The sequence below is a fragment of the Leptosomus discolor genome, chromosome 1, assembly GCF_034619465.1.
Source record: "Leptosomus discolor isolate bLepDis1 chromosome 1, bLepDis1.hap2, whole genome shotgun sequence".
Classification (NCBI taxonomy): domain Eukaryota; kingdom Metazoa; phylum Chordata; class Aves; order Leptosomiformes; family Leptosomidae; genus Leptosomus; species Leptosomus discolor.
The window spans coordinates 29,798,558-29,809,198 of NC_141391.1; positions in this window are offsets into that span (position 1 = coordinate 29,798,558).

The window sequence follows — 10,641 nt, forward strand, 5'->3', positions numbered from 1 at the left end:
AGTGCTGCCTGGCACCTGCTCATCGAAGACAATAATTTTGAAATTACACACAGAAGCGGGCAGGGGATGGTTTTTCAACCCCATGAGAATTTCCGTAAAGATGACCAAAAATTACATGATGCAAAAGGAGCATTTTGAATGGTGCCTGTGAAGAAATGCTGCTGGAAGAAAGCCTACCAGTAGCAGGGGAGTCGTGTTCAAGAACGTCAGAGTGCAGGGAAAAGTTATGGGCAAGCTCCTGTATTCTGTGCGTGGCATGCATGCCTGCCTGTTTTGTATTGGGAGGTGAACATCTCTCTGTTTCTCCATCACTTACATAAATACAAATATTCACCCATGTGTGTGTGAACCAAGATCTCACTCAGCCAAAAAAAATTATCAGTCTTTTTTTGATCCTCTTGGTCGTTCAGGCTGTAGCAGGTCACAAGAGGAAGGGGCAGAACTGATGTATTAACTTGTGTCTCCAAGCTGGGGGACCAGCACTTGTGTCTCTTCTGAATCAGGTTCAAGCACGAAACTGGGAGGTGGTGTCCTGTGTTCCCCACAATCTAGATATTACAGGACAACTAAAAAAAAATGCCTACCTCAGAACTGGGAAACCTCTTTCATTAATGTTCTGTGGAAAATGACAGCTTTGACAAATAGCAATTTTTGCTTAAAAAATTTCCAACAACTACCAAATTTCTGTCAGCTGCAGACCACTTGCAGAAAGTCATCAGAAGTTAAAAGAAGGGTGTTTATTCATTTTGGTTTTTTTAAATTCTTTTCTTCTACCTTGTGTCTTACAAGAAAGAAGAAAGAGAGTGAAAATCTCAATATTTTATACATGAAATGGACAAGAATATGAAAATATACCACCAAGGACAATCTTACATTGGCACAAGAAGTGCTAAACTGGTTTAGTTTGCCACCAGTACTTTTTTAGCTATGTCTACATTGCATGGCATTGATGTCTTTCATTTCAAGATACATTCATGCTTGCCAGTGGTCCATCAAGCTGTATATGGTAGCACAAATTAATAGCAATATCTAACATGGTTTAACAGGCTCATGCTGGGTGTAGTTCATGCCACTGTTGTCTCTATTAGTGTGTGGCCCTGGTTCTCTAAAATAATCTGGATGTGGGTAGGACCATGGTGAAATCGAAGGAAAGGAGAACACCTTGGGAAGATCTGTCAAGGTGTTCCTAGCATAGTGTAGGCATGATGAGTGGGCACCAAACCCAGAAACTCTTATTATGAATCTGGGGAATTCCCACTGCTCTACCATGGAGACACACTGGGCTCATATGCAGTCCTGCAGCCTCTTGGCATCACAGAAGGTTAGTCCACTGTGTGTCTCCAGTGATCTTTAGAAGAAACTTTTGGCCTCTACTATTCATCAAGAATCAGAAAAAAAATCATTGCATAGCAAAGTTGATATTTAATCTGTTTTGAATGTCTGGCTAGGTTTGCATGCCTGTCATTTTGAAAGTAGATAAATGACTTTTCAGTTTATGTGAAGGATTTCGCATAATCATTCCCATAAAAATGTAGACTTTAGGTATGGAATAAACCCCTTCGATTACAACCCCTCTTCCATCTTTCCTCCAGCAAGTCACTAAAAGCTAGTTTGGACAAAATGCCATAAAAAGCGCTCATACAGAACAGCCCTGTACAGGCACCCATATAGCAGTTAAGAACGTATGGAAACAATCTCCTCTGTTCTTCGTGACAGGTAAACTGCCATCCAAACCAATGTACTCACAAAATTAAGTGTGTACAATTTCTTTTAGGACTGGAACCAAAATGCTGTTCCTGGCTGTGAAAGTAACTGCGTCACGAGCTGGTTCTCAGTTTGCTAATGTTTGAGTTGTCATATTCAGGTAAGGGGCATTAACGTGTTTTCAGACATAGTGTGTCATTAAGAGGTTCATCCAAGGCTAGAGAGAGGCAAAACTGAGATGATAATTCAATCTATCTTGATTCCCATCTTGGGCCTCTGTTTTGTGTAAATATTTATTCTCCATCAACTGCAATGGCCATGAAGGACCCTGAGTCTCCCAAAGGAGGTATCTGTGGTACCAGGACTGGACAGACCTTGCTGTCTCTGATTCTTAGCCTACACCCATGCATTTATTTAGTTAGTTCAACTGTGCTTAAAAGCACGTCAATTCCATTTGCTTTTAAGTGTGATTTCAAAGTGAAATAAATTGACTCTAGCAACTGTTGAACTGATTTAAGGTGTAACCAAACTTCCTTAAATGTTTAGAAAAAGGTTTAGTTAAATTGATACATTTCTGTATGTAAAATTTTAGGTGGTCAGCTAATAGATCTTTTCCATCTCTGACTTTTATTATTCTAGTTAGTTATGTTTAAGCACTGGTGTATGAGAGGATCTGGAATAGATTTTATGCTGCATTTAAGATTAATTTATTCCATCTGTCCCAGGGAGGGAAAAAAGAAACATTCGAAGGAAATATATAATTAAGATAGTAAGTAAAGCTACCACAAACTCTAGGCTCTCTTATTTATGTATTTGCCTCATTTAACTCTGTTTTATTCTGGTCTTTCACATAATTATGGCGAAAAGGAGACTTTTCTGCATTAAATTCTAAGTATTTCAGAGATTTTAATGAATGAGGTGTTAAGTCCTGGCCTTTACTTAGATTTTCTCTGTTACCTGTGCTTCACATTAGTTCCTCTGTAGGGTTTGTTGAAAAGTTTTAATTACTTTCCTAAAAGGCTGTGATACCAGTTTAAAGATAAGGGTACTAGTGGAAATATTCCTAGGTTACCTTTCCTCAAATTTCAAGGCTTTCATTAAATAGCATTTAGTAGCAGTGGCCACAAAAACTCAGACACAGAAGTATCAGGAGACTTCTTCAAAGATGCCAAAAAAGTAAAGCACTCTGTTGTCAAAACCAAACACTGAGGACATGAAATTAACGTTAGTTCTGCAGAAAGTCCTCTTACTTCTAGTTGCCCAGGGCCGGATCTCAAATAGGACTTAAGGTGTTTAAAAGAAGATGTAAAGCAAATTTTTATGACTGTGTTCAAATCTGTTATCATGGTAAGTCCTACACAGTAGCTAGTTAGGAGGTGTCTGTCTTCTCAAGGAAACTTTCAATGTGCCTGCTGCTGCATGTCCAGATCATCCAAGGTTAACCGTTTTAGCTCGTACCAGCGAAGTTAAGCATCGCCTAACTGCAGCCTCCAGCTGCTATAACCTCTGTCCTCACAGAAGCAAATGCAGGCAGCAGAGCCTCCTCCTCCTCCATTACGCAATGGTCTTATTAAACAAGAACATGGTCCAGGAGAGTGATAGCTGTGGCCTCGAGCTGGAGAAAGGCACAGTGGAAAGCTGAAAGATAAACGACATGAGATCATATGTGTCCTAAAACAGAAGCGGAAGCAAACACACCAATTTCCCTGATGAATCCACACCTGGATTCAAATTTCAGTCTCTTTTCTGGTCCCTGAGTTCGGCCTGCTGGGATATCCTCTTTCCTGCACCAGCCTTGAGGATGGAGCGTAAGCAGAAGAGTCTGGCTGTGCAGCTCAAAGAGAAGTGAGTGTAAAGAAGTGGCTGTTTTGTTCACCACCCTGTGTGAATGTCCTACTGATTCTGGTATCGCTTCTGGGATATTTCTACCTTCTCCACTGTATTTCTTTCTATACAGTGGCAGAGCTTCACTGTAGGGTAAGGAGGGATGAGAAAAATGCGTCCCTTTTCATCTAACCGAAATTCTGGTCATAAGGGCACTGTGCTGTGGAAAAAAGCACTCAGTTCTGTTCTTTTCATGCAGCTTTTTGTATCTCTCCCTTTTTCTGTGCAATTCCAAAAGAAAAGGGGACAGATGCCGCCGCAGTTACTTCTGGCATTATGGTGTGAATTAGAGAATCCTGCTAGTTTTTGAGAGAAAGACCAAGAACCTCGCTTAGCAGAGGTTTCAGTACCATAGCTGAAGAAATGACAAAGATGCTAAAGGATGGGATTTTTCATTTCCAATTAAAACTTTTCAAAGTGGACTATAATCTTGCAGTCTACATCCTCTGCTACCTGACTCTGGAGGCAGAATCTCACCTCTAATAAGGGGTTCTGGATTCCATTCCTGGCACTTTCCATCCTGCTCTAGGTATTGCAGTGATGAACTTCTCAGTTTACAGGATCTGGCATTTATAGAAAAGGTTTTCTCCTTTAGTGGTCCCAGTGGAAATCAGCACTCTACAGGTCAAGACTTTGTTGACATTTATTACTGGACTTAAGACACTGGGTTGTGGATTAAAAAAAATATTGAGACAATTGCAGTTTTGGAAGGAGGAGGAGAGTTACGGGTTGGCCTGTAGTTCAGTCTTCATGCCAGGTCAGCCCTAAAAGGCTGACTTTCAGACTGGTAAATGTTGCCAAAATATTTGTGGCAGTTTCTCACATAGACTGTTGGGTTGTTGGGGTTTTTTAAGGGTTATGATGAGGTCAATTTCATTTGTGGTAGGTCTCAAGCCAGACACCCAACCTCCTAAAATTCTACAGGTTTGAGGTAAAATACAACTATGCAATAAAAAGCTGTTTCTTCAAAGCACTGAGGCAAGGGTTTTCAGTGGAGGTTAAGGGAGTTTGGTTCCCAGGTCCCACTCTTTTAAGTTTCATTTGAAAACCCTAACATGCACACTCCTACCAAAGTTTATGGTACAGTGCAGCAAATATGTATTTTATAAGCAAATTGCTCTTTTTTTACTTGAATTCTAGTATATTAAAATTTTTATTGAAAACTTCTAGCACTCAGTAACAACTGCTATAAAAACTTGAGTATTTGGAGTCCCTTTCTGTATCATCCTGAAGCCCAGAACTCAATGAGAGTATGAGGAGAAGCGGACCTGTACCCCATCTCTGTGCAAGCATCTGGTCGGAGGCTTGACTAAGCTGGGCGATGGAAAGCCCTTTTTAGGGGAAGTAAAGTCGAGATGACCCTGTATCGTGGACTTTAAGGAATTAATCTTGCCCTCACATTGCAAATGATCCGGTTCAGCCAGATCTTTCCAGTGGGTGTAATCAGTGGGTTTGCTGTGTGTAGGTGACAGGATCATTACCCAGGCATGGTCTTCAGGGCAGTGGCTCTGTGCCAAGCAATGATGGGTCTCCAGGCTCTGTGAGTGGACTGATTGGTACTGACACCCTAGCCAAAGGGTAAGAGCCTTTGTTCCAAACCTTGACCCAGCACTCACTGGTGTGAGGGAACCTAGAAAAGCTTAGCACCAGTTTGGACAGTCCTGAATGTGGAAAGCCTGGTGTACAAGGGCGGCATGCCACAGTTACGTGAAGGGACGTGGAGGTCATGCAGGTGAATTCCTCTTTTTCTGGTCACCAGCTGCTGGTGTTACACTGAACTTCTCCTTTGGTGCCCTGCCGTGTGCACCAGCACAACCCAAACAAGGCCATCTGGGACTCTGCTGGGACTGGAGAGGTGCTTTCAAGATCCCGATGGCTGGATATAAACCTACAAATTTGCACATATTTCCAGGTACTCGTAGCCCACTTGACCAGAGGCTACTCTGATCTGGGCAGGCTGATGGATGGAGAATGTGGACTTGTTGAGTTGGGGAGGAAACGCTTGAGCCAGAGTGAGTATTAGGTGATGCTCAAGTGTTTTCTTGATTTCTCCCTTGATGGAAATGTTGTGTATTGGCACACGTCCGTTGAAGCACATTTCAGTTGCTTTGTTTAACGGAGTGCTAGCAAGTGTTGTGTGGTGCCACATGTGTGAAAGTGGAAAGCAGACAATGGACTTGCTGTCACTTTTATGAGGTCAATGAGAGAGTTTTGGCTTCGGGTGAACATCCTGAGGCCTTCAGATATACTCAGTGAATGATTGTCAGATTCACAAAAGCACTCCTATGCTGGTAACCATGGCAACTCCCATTAAATGAAGTTTTTCATGAAATAGCATGCTTTACAAGGCAGAAGAAACACTTATTTTCAAGGACCAATCCTGTACCCACTGGTGTTCAAAGAGGAAGGGTTAAACTGCTATGGCAGCCACAGTAAATATTATAGCAGCTTTTACATGTACTCTTCTGAAGGGGAAAATGGTCTTCAGTTTTTTTCCTTTGCAGCTGGTCATGACAGTAAAACATTTTACTCTGGAAAGCATCTACATTTAAAACACTGTTGGATCTCCAAGGGAGATTTTATTCCTTAATTATTCTACCACATTTTAAAAAATCTAGTTTTGAATTACCTGTGATACAAATTTTTAATCTTAAGATTGACAATCAGATGGTCCTATTAGGTTTAAATGTCTTTACTAAAACTCTTCATCCAGTAGTTCTGAGTTTTAGCAACTGATTTATCAAGGGAACAGCAGGAATGCCTGTTTTATGCATAATCTAAACCATGGTAAACATCGTGAAGTCTATCACAGAAATAAAACTTAAGTAATTTTGCTAGAAGATATTTGATTCTGTTTCCACTTCTGAGATCTGTAAACAGGAGTAGATTTACTGGTGTAGAGGGAGATGTTAAAGTCCCATTTGCTCTGGCTGGTGTAGGAGCTCCTGTGTCCAGTGGCTTTGTACAGCCTTCCTTTCCCCTCCGTCATTAGACTAAGGCTATAACTACTGCTTTTACTGATATAGTGAGAGAAGAAATGTTAAAATATCCCTTCTCTCATGTCAGGAGCAACCTTGTATATATGATGTCTCTACCTGTGCTGAGAATATTAGAAGGCAATAATTGCCGGTGAATTGTGAGTTAAGAGTGTTTTTCTTCAGAGGCATCATTGCTGATGATCAGCATGGGGAGAGGCAGGTGCGAGAGAAAAATTGTATTTGATATAAATGTGTGCTTCTATTAAAAACTGGCAAGGAACAAAAGCAGAGTCTTGTACAGGAAGAATAGAAAGAACATCACTGGAACTTAAAAGGAGGAGAAGCACTCTGCACCAACATATGGGCCAGGCAATTCTTTAATTCCTCTCACAGCAGGTAAATCGCTGAAAGAATGTCAACCATCCCAATTTTCTGGCTAATCCATTTGTACCAGGGTGGCCTTTTGTGAGAGCTTATGGATCAAATTAAAGTTCTCAACTAAACTTGCAAACTGCATCATCCAATGACCTGCAGAACCAGGATGTCTCACAGGTTTGGTAGCAGCAGAGCTCCTCAGCAGCTAGTACTCAGCTAAAGAGAGGCTGCAAATTCCACCCTTCTCTCCTGTCCCTGACCATGCCTGTCCACCTCCTCATTTCCACACTACCTGGAGAATTTGAAGGAGCTGATCTGACTGAAAACCAGCCAAGCAAAAGAAGAAGCGGTTTGCCTTCAGCCAAGTTAGTTTCCTGGAGAGACTCGACTTCTGCTTGCACGAATGCCAGCAGCAAGACAACAGAGAAGGACAGAACAGCATGGCTGGCAGTGCGTGACTCCTCCAGGGCAGAGGACAGGACCAGCCTGGATTCAGTTTAACTTCAGCTGCTGTTCTCAAACTGCACTGAAAGAGTTGCAGAACTATGAGAGGGCTGTATAAAAGTATGAAGGGCAGAAACTTGACCCAAAAATCCATTATCCAGAAAGGATTATTAGGAAAAAAATTTGGATGCTGTTTCTGTGGTCTGCAAGTTTTAACTGAAAATTACATAACTTCTTTTGGCTTGTATAAATCAACTTTAAGAAAATAGCTTTGATGTTTAAGAAGCTCAGACATATAATAGCTGGCTCTGGTGTTTTGCAAGAAGCTCATAAAATAGCTTAAGACCATTAATATTTGTTGTTGTAAACTCATTCTGTAGCTTGGGAGCCATCTGCTTATCTCTGGAGTTTATTGCCACCCATCTACCTTAATGTTTTGGATGGCTGCCCATCACTGGAGCATGTGAGTGCCTTCCCTTTGAACAGCAATGCTTCTTCGGTTCCCTGGATGCTCTGCAATCTTCTTTTATTAGAGACTATGAGAATAGTTGTACTAGGTCATATCCAAGATCCATCTAGCCCAGTATCTGTCTCATTCAGTGGCCAAAAGCAGATGTTTAAGAAAAGCGTAAGGACAGGGCAAACTTCTAATGATAGTTCCCTGATTTATCTCAAGATGCAGCTTTGATATTTAAGAAGGCCAGGGATCATAAGAGCCCACCTCTGGTTGTGGTTACAGTTTGACTATGAGAATACGTGGCTGATTTTGTGAATGATATACATTCTTGTAGCATTCTAGTAGCATCACATAGCTAGTGATGGGGGAAAAACCCTTAAGGAAACAGGAAAGATGTCTTGGCAGCAGTTACACTCTAATTTCACTCTCCCTGGAAAGCTGCACTGTGTAGGTGACAGAGCATCTAATGGTGGTTGTCCTCAGATCTGATCTGCCTCAGTCAGAGTTTTGTGATGTCGCAAAAGCTTCTTGGTGAATCTGCCAAGATCTCCACACTAGTGGCTGGCAGATCTACTGCCTGGGGCTGGCCTCTAGTGATATACAGGTATCATCCTATACGCAAATGAGTTATTATATCCACTCTGAGTATGTTGGTTTGATTTGATGGGGGAAAAGGATTTCTGGCAGAATAAAGGTAACAATATCAATCAGCATGGAAGACACATCAAGAGACAACGTCCAGCTATCAAAGTTGCTAATTGCACCTCTTAGCTCCAAGTTATTTGATGCACACCATCTGCCCATGAGTGCAAGGAAACACAGCTGGATTTAAATATTCTACCTTTCAGGAAGAAGAATGTCCTGTTCGTGACAATAAGATTGAAATTTATCTTCCCTCCAACATGCTACAGGATTTGGTCTGGCCTTGCACAGCCCTGCCTAGTCCCACTGGCCCTCTGCCTTGTTTTCCTTGGGCCATAGCTGGAGTAACGGTATCAGTCTGGCTTCTCTACTGTGGCAGAGGGGAGGAGGAGGTCTAAACTCTCATTTCCCTCCTCCCTGTCAATTTTACTCCTTCCCACAAAATTCCGCATTGGCCGATCTGTTGGGTGTGCAGGGGCTGTGTGACTCGAGGCAGTAGGGTTGCACTGCAGTACCCCAGGAGAATGCAGGAGCAAGGAAGCTGTATTCAAACTTTAAAAACGCACCAACTCTCAAAGGTGAAAGGAAAAGGCCTAACTGTTACTGTGCACACTGTCATACCTACTGTAACAGATCCTTTGGGAAAACAGTCACTGCAATAGTTAAGCAGGTGAAATCTTTATAGGGTGAACCTAGAAATAATTATGCAAATACGAACATTTACTCTAGTAGTCAGGATCAGGTTTTGCAATGCAGATGGAAGTGAAATGAAAAAATTTCTTTCTAGACTTACACTTTTTCTCTGCTGATTGCTGGATTTTCCCCTAGACTTGGGCTCATGTGGCTCACAGGCAAATAGATCCTTTCAGAGAGCCCGGATGGGCAGTAAAAGGATGAGTTGAGAAAAAGGTTTCCAAAAGCTATTCTCAAGGCACCTAACATGTAGCAGCTAAAAGAAAGACAATAACATGTACAAGACACTCTTAATCCAAATCCCAGTAATGGAGTTACACAATAGGCCACAGCCTCCTGCTTCTTAATTTATAAAGGATCAAGTGGCATTAGAGCCAGTCAGCTATGCATCATAAAGTGCTCATCACAGAACATCAGTGTGTAAAATAATGCCACTCCACAGAGAATAGGGAATAAATTCATCATTTCTCCTTTAAGTAGCTTTTAAGGAATCTGATCAGCATGTTCCTGTCTGTGAGTAAGGAATGTTGTTTATGCTCAAAGAAATGGTGTGTGACTTTCATGAAATGATTTAGATACAGATTCTGGGCAAAACAGAAATGCATGAAACCAATGAAACAGTTATGTTCATTGTCTGAAAATGCACTGCTAAACTTAACTCTAAGGCAACACTATTCGTTATTTTTATCTGTTCAGCAAATGGCACTACTATGTAAAAATGTTAAATTTTGTTTTGAATGTGTACATCCTTTATACCCTTATATGTGTGCGTGTGTATGTTGCCATTCCTGGGAGTACTTACTATGGCCTATTCCTACATAGTATGTTATGGACCTACATAGTATTTTTGGAATATGCAGTATGAACAGTATTCTATGTTTGCAGGACTGATCCCATAAATTGTTCCTTTTCAGCTATTTTCGAAGATAATGCTATAGATATAAGGGCCAAAAAACCTTAAGAAAAACTTAAGAGAAAAAAAAAAAGGTCTAAAAACTTATGAAAATTTTACTCCAAGGCTGTCAAAGGAAGAAGCAAAATACATGATTTTAAGCACTTGCTTTTGCTCAAAGAATGTGAAAAGAAGTTTTACGAGTTACTTCTACTTGCCCAGCAGTTGCTGCCATAACTGCTCTCCAGAAGTTCTGTTCATGAAGTAATGCTAAAGATGCCAAGTTATTCACCTGGGATTTATCAAATAAAATCTCCTCCTACATTTAGACAATCACTTTCAAGCTTATCCATTTAAAGTTAGGTATCTGCATCTGTGTTTATGTTCCCACATAAAACTGACAAGATTTTCAGTGCTTACTGTCCATGGGTAATGCAGATGCATTCTTCAAAATCTACATCTCTTTTATTGCTCTGAATATGAGCCATTAGTTCAAATGTTGGTTGCAGAGGATAAGGAAGCTCTCAGGCATGTAAGAAAGAGATGGAGTGATTAATAGAAAAGCAGAGGAT